The following is a 15,192-nucleotide window of genomic DNA, read 5'->3' on the forward strand; positions in this document are numbered from 1 at the left end:
ATTAGACAGTGTCATGGAAATGATAGAGGTTTAGTTGTATGCAAATCGTTTAAACTTCTTAGTTTCACTTTCCTTATGAACAAAGTGGAGTAATTTGACTCACGGTGTTTTCGTGTGGATATAAGATAATATACTTAAATATCTGTGGTCAACGTAGGAGTTCTCTATACTTCCTTCTAATGTGTATTGTTTTGCAAGCAAAGTTAAGATTTTTTTAAAAACTAATTTATGATAGACATAGAGAGAGAGCACACGAGGCAGAGACACAGGCAGAGGGAGAAGCAGGCTCCATGCCAGGAGCCCGACGCGGGACTCAATCCCGGGACCCCAGGATCACACTTTGGACCAAAGGCAGGCGCTAAACCATGGAGCCACCCAGGGATCCCCTGCAAGCAAAGATAAAACAGCACCCCTCAGTCACCCTTTGAATTCTGGATATGATGCATATTTGGTTACCTTATGCACTTGCTCAAAATCTGATGCAAGTAAAGCAGAGGTCATCTTTCCACTGCTGGGGAAATTTTGGCTATTTGCTCTTCTGGATATACCTGATTTTACTGTGGCAATATTGGAAGACATTTATGCTGCATAAAGTCACTGGCTTTCTGTATGACAAGACTTAGACTGCAACTAGTGACAGGGATGCAGAGGTGTGGCATGGTCTGGAGCTGATGATCACCATGACTTCCAGTGTTCTGGATTGTGGCAATGCCCTTGTGATTCTGCAGCTGGCAGCTGAAGGAATAGGTTCCCAAGTCCCTGTCCAGTTCTCAAATGTAGAAGACAGTAGCTTTCTTTGTGGCTTGGTAGTCATTCATGAATACCCAACCTAGACTTTCTTATACCCTCAAACAAATTCCCTTTAAAGGCTTGAGGGGATAAATGTGTTCTGAAAAGGAACTTGGATCAACATAATGCTGAGCAGATACTCATACACAGTTGATAATTAATGGTAACATTATAGCTGCAAAAAAAGTACCCATCTATACAAAAGAAGTTGCATTTAAAATTTTAAGTGCAATAAAATTCTTCGGTAAAATCTGAAAGAACTTATCATGCTTAAAAAATCTCCAACTATTCTGTTTTGTTTTATCAAATAAAACATTATATACTAAAATATAATTGAACAGTGGATGCAGGCTAAATTAATTCTTCTCTGAATATAAAATTGGGTTCTAATCATTATACATTTGTACGTAGGTGTTCTTTTTAGCAAATACAGATAAGGAAGTTATCAATACACTATGTGTATAGTCTGTTGAAAGTTCTCTGAAAAATGGTTTGATAGGTTGCATAGCTGATATAAATAAACATTTAAGTAACATGCCCTCAAATGCATATAGAGTGAGAGGAGTTGTATCAAATCCAAATGCACTGTAGAAATATAACTTTTATAAAGAAATTAAATCTGAGCAACTTATACATTGAAACCAATTATGTCCTTTTTCTCTAAAGAAGTTTACATTAACTATGGCTACATGTGTGTAGTCTACATTTGATTGCTCCCAAGTTATTTGAAAGTCTCAAAACAACATTGAATGTGCTTTAAAACACGTGTTGCTGTTAATGTCCTTTGGGAAAACAGCTATAGTAAGTCACCTTGTGGTCATCAGGAACCAGGTCAGCTTAAATAGCAATAACCGGCATATGTATAATAAAGACAGGAAAACTGAAAGTTTTTGGCTTCTGCCTCCAGCAAAGTAACAGGAAATGAACAGTTCAGGACATATGGGCAGACTAAATATTCCACTCTAATCTTTGCCTAAATCAAGAATTATTGCACAGGATACACTTCACGCTGTTCATTTAAAGCAGCTATAATCACCAATATTGCAATGTGTTGTTTCTATAAGCAATGCTTTTGTATCAGGTTAGAAAGACAAATGGCTTCCATTGTTTTATGTATTTTAAGACTGCTACTCAAATTTTATGTATTCCAAGGTTCCTTAAAATAAGGCAGATATATGGTATTTGGTTTATTAAGTTTATATGATGAAAATATAATTTAAAATCAAATAAGTTTCTATAAAAGCCAGCATACTGAATCATCGAAGGAAAATTTAAAATTGGATAGGATCTTGCAGCTTGTCATGCTCCTCTCCCTTCCCCTGAAAAATTAAACAATTTCAAAATAAGGAATTAAGAGATCTAAGGTCAAGTGTATTGTGTGTTAATCAGTGATTTTCTTAAGTAGGCCACAATTATGGGCATTTATCTAGAAACATATATTTTCTTTACCTCTCCATCTCACCTAGGAAGTACTTTTGCATAGAAAAAAAAACTCTTACAACAATGCACAGGCACTTTTTTTTTTTTACTTTAACTTCTATAGTCATAACTTTTGAAGTCAAAGCTAAGCAATGAGAGAGAGAATTCTACATATTTGAAACCTGAATGGATTTCCTCACTGTCCAAATCAAGGGCTAGTACTGATCTTCCCTTAATCCCCACTTGGACAAGAACTAAGGTGACAAGAACTCTTGATCTTCTGCCCTGTACCAGAGTAAGAATAATCATGGAAAAGACATGAATAGTCTATGTGAAGTAGTTAGAAAGGGCTCAAGAGAAAGTTCGAGAAAAGACAACTTCCCTTTTTGCTAGACAATTTAGGTACAACATGAGAGGCTCTCAATGGACAATAAGAAGGCAACTAATGGGGTTCTGCGTTCATCAACACAGGATGGGAAAAGATGGTCTGCAGACTCTAGTATGCTTCTCTTGACTTCCTCATTCTAGATGGGAAGATAAGGTGCTCAGTCATTATTAATACTCCACTACCCTCTTCAGGACTCACCAGGGACAGCCCTTTACTTTGATGACCTCTAGATACATTCTAGGACAGAATTTCTCTTCCTTTCTGGGTGACCTTTACTTCTCTCTACTGAGCAGAATAGAAATGTTTTTCTCCCCAAATTCTCTCTTTAATCAATTATCAAACTCTATCCCCAGCTTTACTCCAGCATTTCCCTTTAGAATCCTACAGTTCTAAAAAGCATATCAGTGGGGGCATCAAGTCGGTTGGGCTTCTTCTGCCTTTGGCTTGGGCCATGATTCCAGGGTCCTGGGATTGAGCCCCCACGTAGGGTTTCCTGCTCAGCTGAGCAGGGAGCCTGCTTCTCTCTCTTCCTCTCCCTCTGCTGCTCCCCCTGCTTGTGCCCTTTCTTGCTCTTTTTCTCTAAAATAAATAAATAAAATCTTTAAGAAAAAAAGTGTATCTGTGAAATATAAGGCATTTGTTTGTGGGGATTTTTTTTCATGCCTATGCTAATAACACTGATTTTTCTGCAGATAGTGTTGATGATGCTAAGTGATTATGAGATGCTGAATGACTATGAATGCAGAGAAAAACCCACAGAAAACAAAGCATAGTGATTAATATTTCAAGACACATTTCTCTGCCTATATAAGCAGAAAATTTCTTTTTGTCAGCCTAAAGCCACTGAGGATTATAAAATTCCCACTTCAGCCACAGAAGGCATTAACTTTTATTTATAGACATTCTACAGCAGAGAATTTGGTACAAGTCATCAGCAGGATGTTCATCTTGAAGAAGATGGCATCTTCATGTTTTCACAGATTTATGAACCAGCTCATAGAAATAGCCTGAGGCCTTGGAATGTTTTTAGGAAATTGTGCCTTTAATCACTATGTTGAGAGTGATTCCTGACAAAGAGATTAAAACTTTTTTGTGACTGTTGTACCAAAATAGATAGAAGCAGTGTAAAGCATGACAAGAGTTAGTGTGAGTAACGGAAACAGGTCAGAAGACAATGCAAAAGTGATTAGTTTCTGTGAAAGACATAGATGAGTACCAAGACATGCACATAACCACTGCTACTTGAACAATTCACCAATATCCTTGTGAGGGAAATATCAGGATCATGCTATATGTGCCCACTTTTCTTTCTTTCCACTTGTCAGTTATTAGAGGCTCTCTCAAGCACCAATCCATTAATCCTTATAACAGTATTCTGCATGTGTAAAATCTCCCACACATTTGAGATTAGTGAACTAGAGCAAGGGTAGTCAAGATCACATAGCAAATGTAAAAACCAAAATCCTCAATATATTTTCCAGATTCCAAGTTCAGTGATATTGGCAGAACCTCACAGCTGCCTCTGGAGCTGCTAGTAACATGAGAACCTGTGCTGCATGATGCATGTCCCTGAGGTGAGGTTTGCTTCAAGTAATAATACTAGACTTGTACTGGCCACCTACCATAAACTCTTGCCTGCACTTTTCATGCATTATTTTTATTTAATTATTTGAATAATCTAAAGAGACAGTCACTGTTATCTGCTGAAGGAAATTGAAGCTAAGAATAGTTCAGTAACTTCCTAAGGTCACATACTTATGCCTAGGATAGTGTAAGACATAGACAGTCTGACTCCAGTACACTCACTGTTAAACATTAAGTTATAAACTGAAAGATAATCTCAAAAATGCCCACTGTCTTCCCTTTTGGTTTTTCAGGAAGTATTTGTATTACTATGTGCATTGTAATATGTGTTCTATATACAACTTTTTCTTTTTTTACCAAACTCTTGAATGAAATAATTGTCAATTTCTTTTTTTTAAGATTATTTATTTATTTATTCATGAGAGACACAGGGGGGTGGGGGGGGACGAGAGAGACACAAGCAGAGGAAGAAGCAGGTGCCATGCAGGATGCCCATTGTGGGACTCGATCCCGGGTCTCCAGGATCACGTCCTGGGCCGAAGGCAGGCGCTAAACCTCTGAGCCACCCAGGCTGTCCAATAATTGTCAATTTCATTAGGAAAAGATTGGATTGAAGAATATATATTGAACTGATTTCACCTATAGTCTGTAAATGTATGGAGTAATTATACAAAATGCAGATAATGTATTTTAGATTTTGTAGCTTTGCTTATATGTCATTCTATTTCCATATTTCCTTAATACTATAAGATATAATGATTGATTATTGAAATGTAAACATATTCTGTGGCTGATCGGAAATCCTGGGAAGCATACTCTGAGTGAGAGATTATCCTGCAGGAAGTGTGTGAGGGAATACCCTTGGTATCAACACCTGTGGAGACAGAGTTCATGAGGGAAAATTTGTCTCTGATGCAGCCACAACAAAGATCACAGTCTACCTCAAGAAAGACAATGAAGCCATTTGGTTCTTCAGATGTGGCAGGGAGAAGGACTTTTATATTCTTACACCAAGAAGTCATAAGATACAGGCTGCCCCCAAGAAGGAGGCATGGCGGTGTACAAGGCAGCAATCTGCAGGGAAGAAAGTTTCCAAGAAGACTGAGGGCTGAAGGCCAGCAGTATTCACAAAGCTGGAGCAGTAAGGCTAGGTTTCTCATTCTTTGAAATGGGAATTACAATTAGGTAAAGGGTCAAATATGGAAAAAAATAATAAATGTGATGAGAAATGCCTTCCTTAGAAAGAAGAAAGAAAAGAGAGGGAGAGAAATGCCTTCCATAAAAAAGAATGTTAACTAACGAATTTAGAAAGGGTAATATAATGAGAAAATCACCATGTGGCAACCATCATATTAATAACTGATTTAAATAAAAATCATCAAGGGACTCTAAAACTAGGGAATATGGTTTTGATAAGGATTAGATTTTTGTGTTGCCTCAAATTAGATCGTTCAAAATACTTAAAAATTACAAAGGTGAAAAGAGTTCATTCATATTGGATAAGACTAGAACCATTATTCAAGTGATAAGAAATAAAAAAAAAACTTTGATGGGCAATTTGATATTATGTACTTCCTCACAGGAATAAGAATATGGCATCACTTCTGTAATATTTCTACCAGAAAAAGCATAATCAGAAATTATACTTGAGGAAACATCAGACTAATCTAAATTGAGAGAAATTCTATGAAGTAATTGGCCTCTAGTGTTCAAGAGTGTTAAATTTATGAAGATCAAGGAAGGTAAGAACCACACCAAATGAAGGATACTGAAGAGAAACGAAAGCTAAGGGCAATAATTGAGAATTGGATCCTTTTGCTATAAAATACACAATTGACAGTTGGTAAAATGTCCACAAGGCCTCCTGGTGAAGCATATATGAGAATTCTTTGTACTACTCTTGCACCTTATCATTAAGTTTGAAATATGTCAAAAGGTAAAAAGCTAAATAAAAGAAAAACAGAGTTAGTCTTTTGAGTTCCTAGGGTAAAATAAATGACAATTACAAATCAAAGCAAAAATACTTTTGGCTTGCAAAGTTCTTTGAAAGTTTGTTGATTATTTGCAGTTTACCACATTAATGGAGTCAAGTCATCTTTATGCCTGATTTTAAAAGGAAATAATTTATAATTCATAAGAAGCAGATAAGCAATAACTTTCAATTCCACTTTCAGATTCATTCTGCTCTCTTTCCCAATCCCATGGCATCTAAGGATATGAAATGTATATGGAGAAAGGTTTTGTTGCTAACTTGTTCGTGAGCACTATTTCCTTTGATATTTTATGACCTACTACATTGTTAATATAATCAGTACAGAGCTTTCAGTATTTGATGTTATTTAAAAATTTATATAAGTTGAAATAGCTTTCTATTAGAATAATACAGGAAACAGGAAGCATTATAAAGCCAATGGTTGAGGCAACAGAGAAGGAATAAGAAACCAAACAAGAAAGCCACTATATATGTATATGAACATATTAAATATGTATATATTCATTCATAACCATTCAACCTATGGGGGAAAATATCATTCTTAACAGAAAATGAGAGAAGTTAGAAAATAATATTTTTTGCTAAGTGTAATATTATTAGTATCCTACCTACATATTGCTTCTATTAGGCCTTCATAACACTAGGCTTTTGTAAAAACAAACATATTCTTCAACTGTTAGTATAATTGGTTAGAATAAAAAAGAATTTATTCATAACCTTGACTTTTATCACCCTTTGATGAGATTCCTCATAAGGGTCTGATTGAGCATACTGCATGCTTTATCACATTTAATCCTAAAGCATTGTAGAGAATATATATACTATTGCCTCTGTTTTACTGAGGACTAGAGATAGTAGTAGCTATGTAGTCTGACCAAGGCCACACAGTAGTGAAGCCAATAATTGCACATGGGCAGAATTATGCCTGAACAGTTTCCTTAAACCTCAAAAGGAAATATATGCCTCTGTTAATTTGAAATTTTAAAAAATGATTTTACATTTTTTCCTATTTTTGCATGAATCTTTATGAGTCTTGGTCACTTTTGTTTTCATAGGCTTAATGTTCTATGTGTCATTGAACATTCTAAATATACATTATAATCTTAGTACAAATATTAATTTCAAGAAATAAAAGGTGATGCAATTTGAACAAGATATAAATTTATTGAGAGCATAGTAAATATGGGAGTCTTACATATTCAGGTATATAAATATTTTAATATATTATATATAGTATTATGTAATGTTATTTATAATGTACAATATTAATACATTATATATACATTATATGTTGTTTTATTATATATGACAACATATACATATATACTATACAGATAGGTAGATGTTTAAATATATGGAATTAAGTATGTTTACATTTTAGACGTGTGCTTTTTAAGCTACCTACAACAACAACAACAACAGCTTTCCTACACAAATTTAGACACTGGAAGTATGGAAAGAGGCAAAAGACATAGAGAAAGCACAAACTAGATCACTACTTTGTTACTTACCAAGTTTTGGCAGTAGAGTTTTTTCCCTTTATAATGAATAATATAATTCCATATTTCTAGAGGGGATTTAAAAGTTAATGATGGAGAATTGGTTTGTTCTTTTCCTAAATAAACACAGAACCTCTTAGCCCTCCTTCAGATTCATATCCACTGTCCTATATGTGGTGTTCTACAGTTCAATAGATATTTGCTAGAAAGAATGCAATCACATACGATTTCTCATTTAGATTCCGATCTATTGAAATAAGGTAGAGGTAGGGGGGCAGGTAAATTCTAATCATAATTTCATCAGGCTTAAGTCCTATTTAAAATTTGAAAATAGAAGGAGCTATACAAAAATCCAATCATCCTCTTAGAGTTAGGTCCATTGATTCTTGAGCGACTATTAGAGCTAAGCTTCATAAAACTGAGTGGAGATTGAACAAAAGCAGAGAAAATAATTTATTTTCGTATATATCATCTTCACTGAACTGAATTCTCATTTCTCCATATTGTCCATAAACAGTGTTAATTTAATGTTTGAGTGTCCAGGATGAATTTTGGAGACATTGTGGAATCCTCCCACTTAGACATCCACCTAAGCAGCGGACGTCACCTTTTGCAGGCTGTGGAAGATGAACTGCGTTTGTGAAAGAGCTGGTCTTCAGGACTGAAGATACTCAGGAATCAATTGTGAATGGACTTGGGCAGCTTTGTTTGTTCAATTTATAAACAGTTTGAAAAGTTCTGAATCTTGCCCGGAACACTTTGCCTTAGAGACAGCTGTGTAAAATTGGTAAAAACAAGCTTAGTTTTCACATTGTCCTTCACAGTTGCAGTATGACAAATATTTTCCTTTTGATAGTTAAAAATATTTGTTTGGCTGTGTCATACAGATAAGTCACGAAATATCTCTGTTTGCCTTCAATGATCAAAAAGTCATTCATACTATATAGAATGTTTTCCTAATTAGTCTAAATTGTATCGAAGAACAAGACCCATTATGTTCGTTTGTGAGTGTCTTTATTTTTTTAGGATCGACCTTCTAGAATGGTTTTAGATTTACAGAAAAATTGAGAAGATAGTATAGAAAATCCCCAGTTAGCCAATGCCCAGTTTTGCATATTAACAAGGCACATTGGTATGGTAAACTTGCCACAACTAATAAACCAGTGTTGATTCATTATTACTAATTAAAGTACACAGTAATTGTAATCCACAGTAATCCACAGTAATTCAGATTTCTTGAGTTTTTATCTAATGTCTATTTATGTTCCAGGACCCTTCCAAGACATAGCATTACATTCAGTTTTCATGTATTCTTAGATCTCTTTTGGTTGTGTCAGTTTGTCAGACTTCTCTTGTTTTTAATGACCATGAGAATTTTGAGTAATGGTCAAGTATTTTGTAAAATGTCTCTCAAGTAGGACTGTCTCATCTCTGTCTCATTATTAGACTGGGTGTATGGATTTCAGGTATGAAAAAAATCATAGAGGTAATTACCATTTTCCACACATTCTAGCAAGGGTACACAGTGTCAGTAAAATTAATCAAATGTTAATATTCACCTTGATCACCTGGCTGAGGTAGTGTTTGTCAAGTTCCTCCCCACAAGAAGATTCCTTCTTTTTCTCCATTTCCAAATTGAAAATTTTAGGAAACACACAGTTTACCCTTAATGAGTGGAGATTTACTCCTTCAGAGGAGAGTACTTCCATACTTTATTAGGAATTTTTCTGTAAGGGGGATTTGTCTCTTCTCTACCATTTATTTATTTGTTTGTTTATTTATTTATTTAATAATTTATATCAGTATGAACTCATGAATACTTATTTATTACATTGGGTTTCAGTCTAGTGCTACTTCATTTTGTTGCTCAAATTCTGCCACCTTTGGCCATTGGGAGCCCTTCTGGTTGGCTCCAATGTCCTTATGCCATGTACCCATCAATGGAGAAGTGGGCTTTATTACTGTTTTAGCACTAACTTTCTTCCTGTTATTACAAGAAGATCCAGACTCATCTTGGATATTTTCTGCCCCAGTTCTAGAGTCAGTTTCTTCAAAGAGCCCTAGAGACTCATTTTATTGAAAATAGTGTTAGAGGGCACCAGGGTGGCTCAGTGGTTGAGCGTCTGTCTTTGGGTCATATTGTGATCCTGGGGTCCTGGGATTGAGTCCTGCACTGCATTCCCTTCAGGGAGCCTGCTACTCCCTCTGCCTAGGTCTCTGCCTCTCTCTGTGTCTCTCATGAATAAATATAATCTTTAAAAAAACTGGGGGGGGGGGATTTTTTTTTAAAAAGAAAGAGAAAGGAAAATGGTGTTAGAAATCAAGATCTGGGGGTGCCTGGGTGGCTCAGTTGGTTAAGGATCTGATCCTTGATTTTGGTTCAGGTCATGGTCTTGGAGCTGTGAGACCGAGCCCTGTGTTGGTACTCCGTGCTCAGTGGGGAGATTCTCTCTCTCCCTCTCTTTCTGCCCCTTTGCCTGCTCATGCTCTCTCTCTCTCTCAAATAAATAAATAAATCTTTAAAAAAAAGATATCAAGATCTGGGGGCTAGTTATGTTTGTTGCTACTAGACAAATTGCTTCTAGGCCCTTTTAGCTGATAGAGAAAAGAAATTTGTATACTAACCTGTATATACATATATCTGTCAATACTGCCATATGTAATCACCTGTATGCATACTGAGCTAAACGTGAATTCATACTATGTCTCCAACTCTAAAACATTACCACACGGATCATTTTGGCATCTTTTCCTTGATTTACCATGAATTTATAATACTAAGAAACCTGTTTAATTCCAATATCCATGGATAACAAAATCAGATGAAAAACAACTTTATCAACTAGAGTACAGTGAAAGCATCTTATTTGCCTCCAGTATTACTCTCTTTTCAAAGTTACTTAGCTTATCACCTTTGCCCACACTCCCACTCACATTCAGTGATTTTGCTTCATGTATTTGTAATACGACTAGATTCTCTTAAAAGTCTGGGTCCCTTCCTTGAATTTCCCCAACCTCCTAAATATTTTTTTTAAATTTGTATACATTAAGGTTGACTTTTGTGCTATTAAATTATACGGCTTTTGACATATGCATAATATCATATTCCTGTGACAGGACCATACAAAACGGTGTTACTGCTGTAAACAAACAAAAACAAAACAAACAAAACCCCCAAATACTGTATTCTATTTCACCCTCTCCTCCTCCTCCAGAACTTCTGGTCTTTTAATTGTTTTTAGTTTTGTCTTTTCCAGAATGTCATATAGTTTGAATCAAACAATAAATAGCCTTCTCTGACTGGATGCATTCACTTAGCACTATGCATCTAAGGTCTTTTCATAGCTTAATAGCTCATTCATTTTATCACTGAATATGCTTCCATTATATATTGTATCACAGACTGTTTATTCATTCATCTACTGAAAGACATACTGGTTGCTTACTGTTTTGGCAACTGTGAATAAAACTGCTACCTACATTTATGCAAGATTTTGTGTGTGTGTGTGTGTGTGTGTGTGTGTGTGTGTAGGTTCTCAAATAAGTTGGGTAAATACTTGGGTGTGTGATCGCTGCATCATATGATAAGATGATACTTATTTTTTTAGGAAATGAACAAACTATGATCCTATTAGGAGAAAAATGCCCAGTCTCTTACCATTAATCATAATTTGTAGATTAGAGGTTCTTTATGAAATTGAAGATACCCTCTATTTCTAGTTTGTTGAAATTTAAAAAAATCATTAATATTTTGGTATTGGATTATATCAAATGTTTTTTATGCATCTATTGATATGATCATATGATGTTTCTTCTTTTCTCAAACATAAGATATATTAGCTGAATTTTTAATGTTGAACCAATCTTTCATACCTAAGGTAAAACCAATTTGGTTGTAGGGTATAATTCTTATACACTGTTGGATTCAGTTAGCTAATATTTAATTGAGGATTTTTACATCTTTAGAGAGACTGGTCTTAGTTTTCTTTTCTTATAATGATTTTATCTATTTTTTTGTATTGGATTAAGAACCTAAATTATTACTCCACCTACTCAGAAGCTGCCATATCTGTGGGAAAAACCAATCAGACAACCGGATAATTGCCCACTGAATAATTTTTGTTGTTTTGATTAAGTCCTTAATTTTTTTTACTAACCATCAATCTAGCAATCTGATTAAGACAAGTATGATGCAATATTACGTTTGACTCTTTGACATGACTCTTATCAAAAGATTTATCACCTTATTATATTACACTTAGGTGGTGTTGTCATCATTATTATTATAGATAAGCTTCATAGAAAATGTCTCACAAAATATGAGAAAAGGTAAATTTGATGTAAGTATTTTTCTTAAGATTTTATTTATTTATTCATGAGAGTTACAGAGAGAGAGAAGCAGAGGCTTCATGCAGGGAGCCCAATGTGGGACTCGATCCCGAGACTCTGGGATCACTCCCTGAGTCAAAGGCACTCAACCACTGAACCCCCAGGCTTCCCAACTGTGTTTCTCTCAACTTGTCTATGTCCTCAGGAGACTTGTTGGTGTTCATGTTCTATGAATCAATGATACACTTCTGAACACATAATTGCAGACATAATCTACCAAAAATACAATTTGTCACTGTACCACACATGTTTTATCTTTCAGAATAGTACAATTTTAGTGGTATCTTGAAATTTTGCTTTTTTAAAAAATCAGGTTTGTCACTAGTATGCTCAATATTCAATTTTATAGGTCACAGTTTGTTTTAATAATGAGTAGAACACACTAGCATGCAATAAACGTTAAAAGTGTGTTAAATCATTAAATAGAGCAATTTTTCTTCCAGCAAATTTACTTTATGTTTGCTCCCAGTACTGAAATGAAGAGAATGGTCAAGTAGCAATCACACTATTATTTTTTGTCAATAACAGGAAAGATATCTAGAGAATTTCATTAGAACAACCTCTTTAAATATACTTCTCTGACTTTCCTTCATATAGTGATTTTAATTTTGCTTTGGGGAAAACTAAAAGATTTTTCCATATTAATTACATTTTAACAATTTTTTACAAAAACACTGACTTTTTTTTCCTGTTCCTAGTTTTAAAAGTATGTTAGAAGTTACCATTTGTCAATGAATGATCCTTTTAATTTGATCTCTATGCTTGTCTGTATAATTAGAAACCTTTTTCATACTCTTAAAATAAACCAATTTGTGCTTTTCCAACAATTCTCTTTTCCAACAATTCCAACTGATTTCTTTTTTAAATTGGATTTCACATATACTTAGAGTCCAGAAGGGGGAGAGTCAAAATAACAAAGAACATTGCACTTAATGTTACTGAATATTTGTGTAGTTGGATTAGATCAGAAAAAAGGGGCATTTTTAAATTACTTATATTTTACTTAAAAACATAATATAGTCATTTGTAATTTCTGATGACTCTTGAAAAGTGGGTCAGATAGAGTATCTTTGGTACTGATTTTCTAATCTTGTACGCAATAAACTCATTACCCTACAGGACTGAGGGTATTCAGTGCTGGGACCTTTCCCAGGCTCTGAGCCTCACTCTTTCAATGTGTGCTGCCAGTCTATCAGCCATTAGCGGTGTCTTAAACAACAACTGCCAGCAACTGCAAACATCCGGCCTCTGGTGAGAGGTATAAAGGGCCAATTGATAGGAAAAAACTTCAAAATGCCTAGAATTGCCAGAACTATGGCAATTTCATTCTTTGCATTTAGAAAGATTTAATAGAGAGCATAAAGGAAGAAAAAAATAAATTAAAATGGACCTTATGTAATATTCCATTTCAGTTTGACATCATTGTACAGATCATTTTTAATGTGGCTTTTTTGTAATGCTAAGGAAATAGAAACTTCATTCTTTGAGTTAAAAAAAAAACAATAATGGAAAGCACAAGTATAAAAAACTTAGAGTATGTTGTTGAATTTATTTATCATTTCCTTTTAGTTTGACACAATTGCACAGATATTTTTTATGTGACTTTTTCTAAACTTATGATTACTTCTTTATTCATGTACCACTGAAGAAAATCTAGAAAATTTGATATGCTGATTAATAAGTAACCAAGTGGACTTTATAGAAGACTAGAGATTTTCTGGTTTGTTTGATTTTTCCTGGTTGGAGAGCAGCTAAGCCGCTAGGTGGGGTGGCAGTCATCAGTTGACTTAACGAATAAATACATCTGTTTTTCACAATAGTGGGTTAATGTCCTTTTTAAAAATTATCTACTTAGGTGTTCTTCCACTGTTTCCTAATCAATTACAAACTTCTATCTCTTGATGAGATAACTATTACTACTTAAATTAATCTCTAATTAAAAATAAGGGAAAGCAATAAGTAATATTTTGATTATATCATTATCTTTGGTAACACATCAAATCATATAGTGGGATACATTACAATTCTTTAATAAACTATGAATATGTTAGAAGGGAACAATCTTTATTTCCTGAAATGAATATAGTTTCCAAATATACATTTTAAAGTTAATATTCTGTTTCTATTAAGCAAAACTAAGAAAAGAATGAATTTAGGTTTACATTGTTTTCTTAATCTGGCTGTTAAGACTAGGTCAACATAGTATTACTTAACAATGTAATGCCATATGTAACTATGAAGTTGCTGAAAATTCCTCTTAGAGTGTGTCCCATTTAATGAAAGTCTAACCTAACATTGGTATATTGACATATTTGGTGCTCAGCCTCTTGGATATGCCTGTGAATGTTGAAAAAAATACAATCATCAGAGAAAGTGTCTATCTGACAATTAACTTCTAGTTATTTGAGGTGAAATGTTGGTTTAAATGGTCTGCTTCTTTTTCAGGCAGGCCTTGAGTGTAACTTCCTTTTTGCTACATTATTGACTGTTATAAGCAGGCCCAAAACCCCGAAAACAAAACAGAAAAAGCCACAGGAGTACTATAATCATCACACTACTTTAAGTATCCTTCTAGCATTTGATTTGATTCTCTATTGGACTGTTCTGAGATTTCATTTGTTTGAGTTAGTGAAGAGAAAGAATAAATCAAATAATTACCGAGATGTTCTCAAACATAATAACTTCTTCAAAATAGTTATTCTAAAGGCAGATATACAATAATTGCTGAAGAGACAAGGTGTGTTTAGAATAAGTGATAAATGTCCCTCTCAAATCAAGATAGTTCAAAAACAGGGAAAAATGTGGAAGAAAGGAAGGAACATGGAAATAGAATAAAGGAAATGGGGAATATGTTGATGGAATATATTGTTGATGGAAGGTATCTCTCAGCTCATTGCTGAAGACTTTGGAAATCTTGGTGGGAGGGGGAGTATTTTATGTAAGAATTTCACTACAATAGGAGTTGGCTACAATTCGAATTTAGAGAAATGTGACTATATCTTTTTATTTTATTGAAAGAACATGTTAAATACTCTATACTCCAAATTATCTAAAAAGAATGCCCTCTAAATGAGTGTCATAAATGTTTCACAGATTAAACTGAGTTTCTCTTGTTAATTCTCTTTTCTTCT

The sequence above is a fragment of the Nyctereutes procyonoides genome, unplaced genomic scaffold (genome assembly GCF_905146905.1).
Source record: "Nyctereutes procyonoides isolate TBG_1078 unplaced genomic scaffold, NYPRO_anot_genome, whole genome shotgun sequence".
Classification (NCBI taxonomy): Eukaryota; Metazoa; Chordata; class Mammalia; order Carnivora; family Canidae; genus Nyctereutes; species Nyctereutes procyonoides.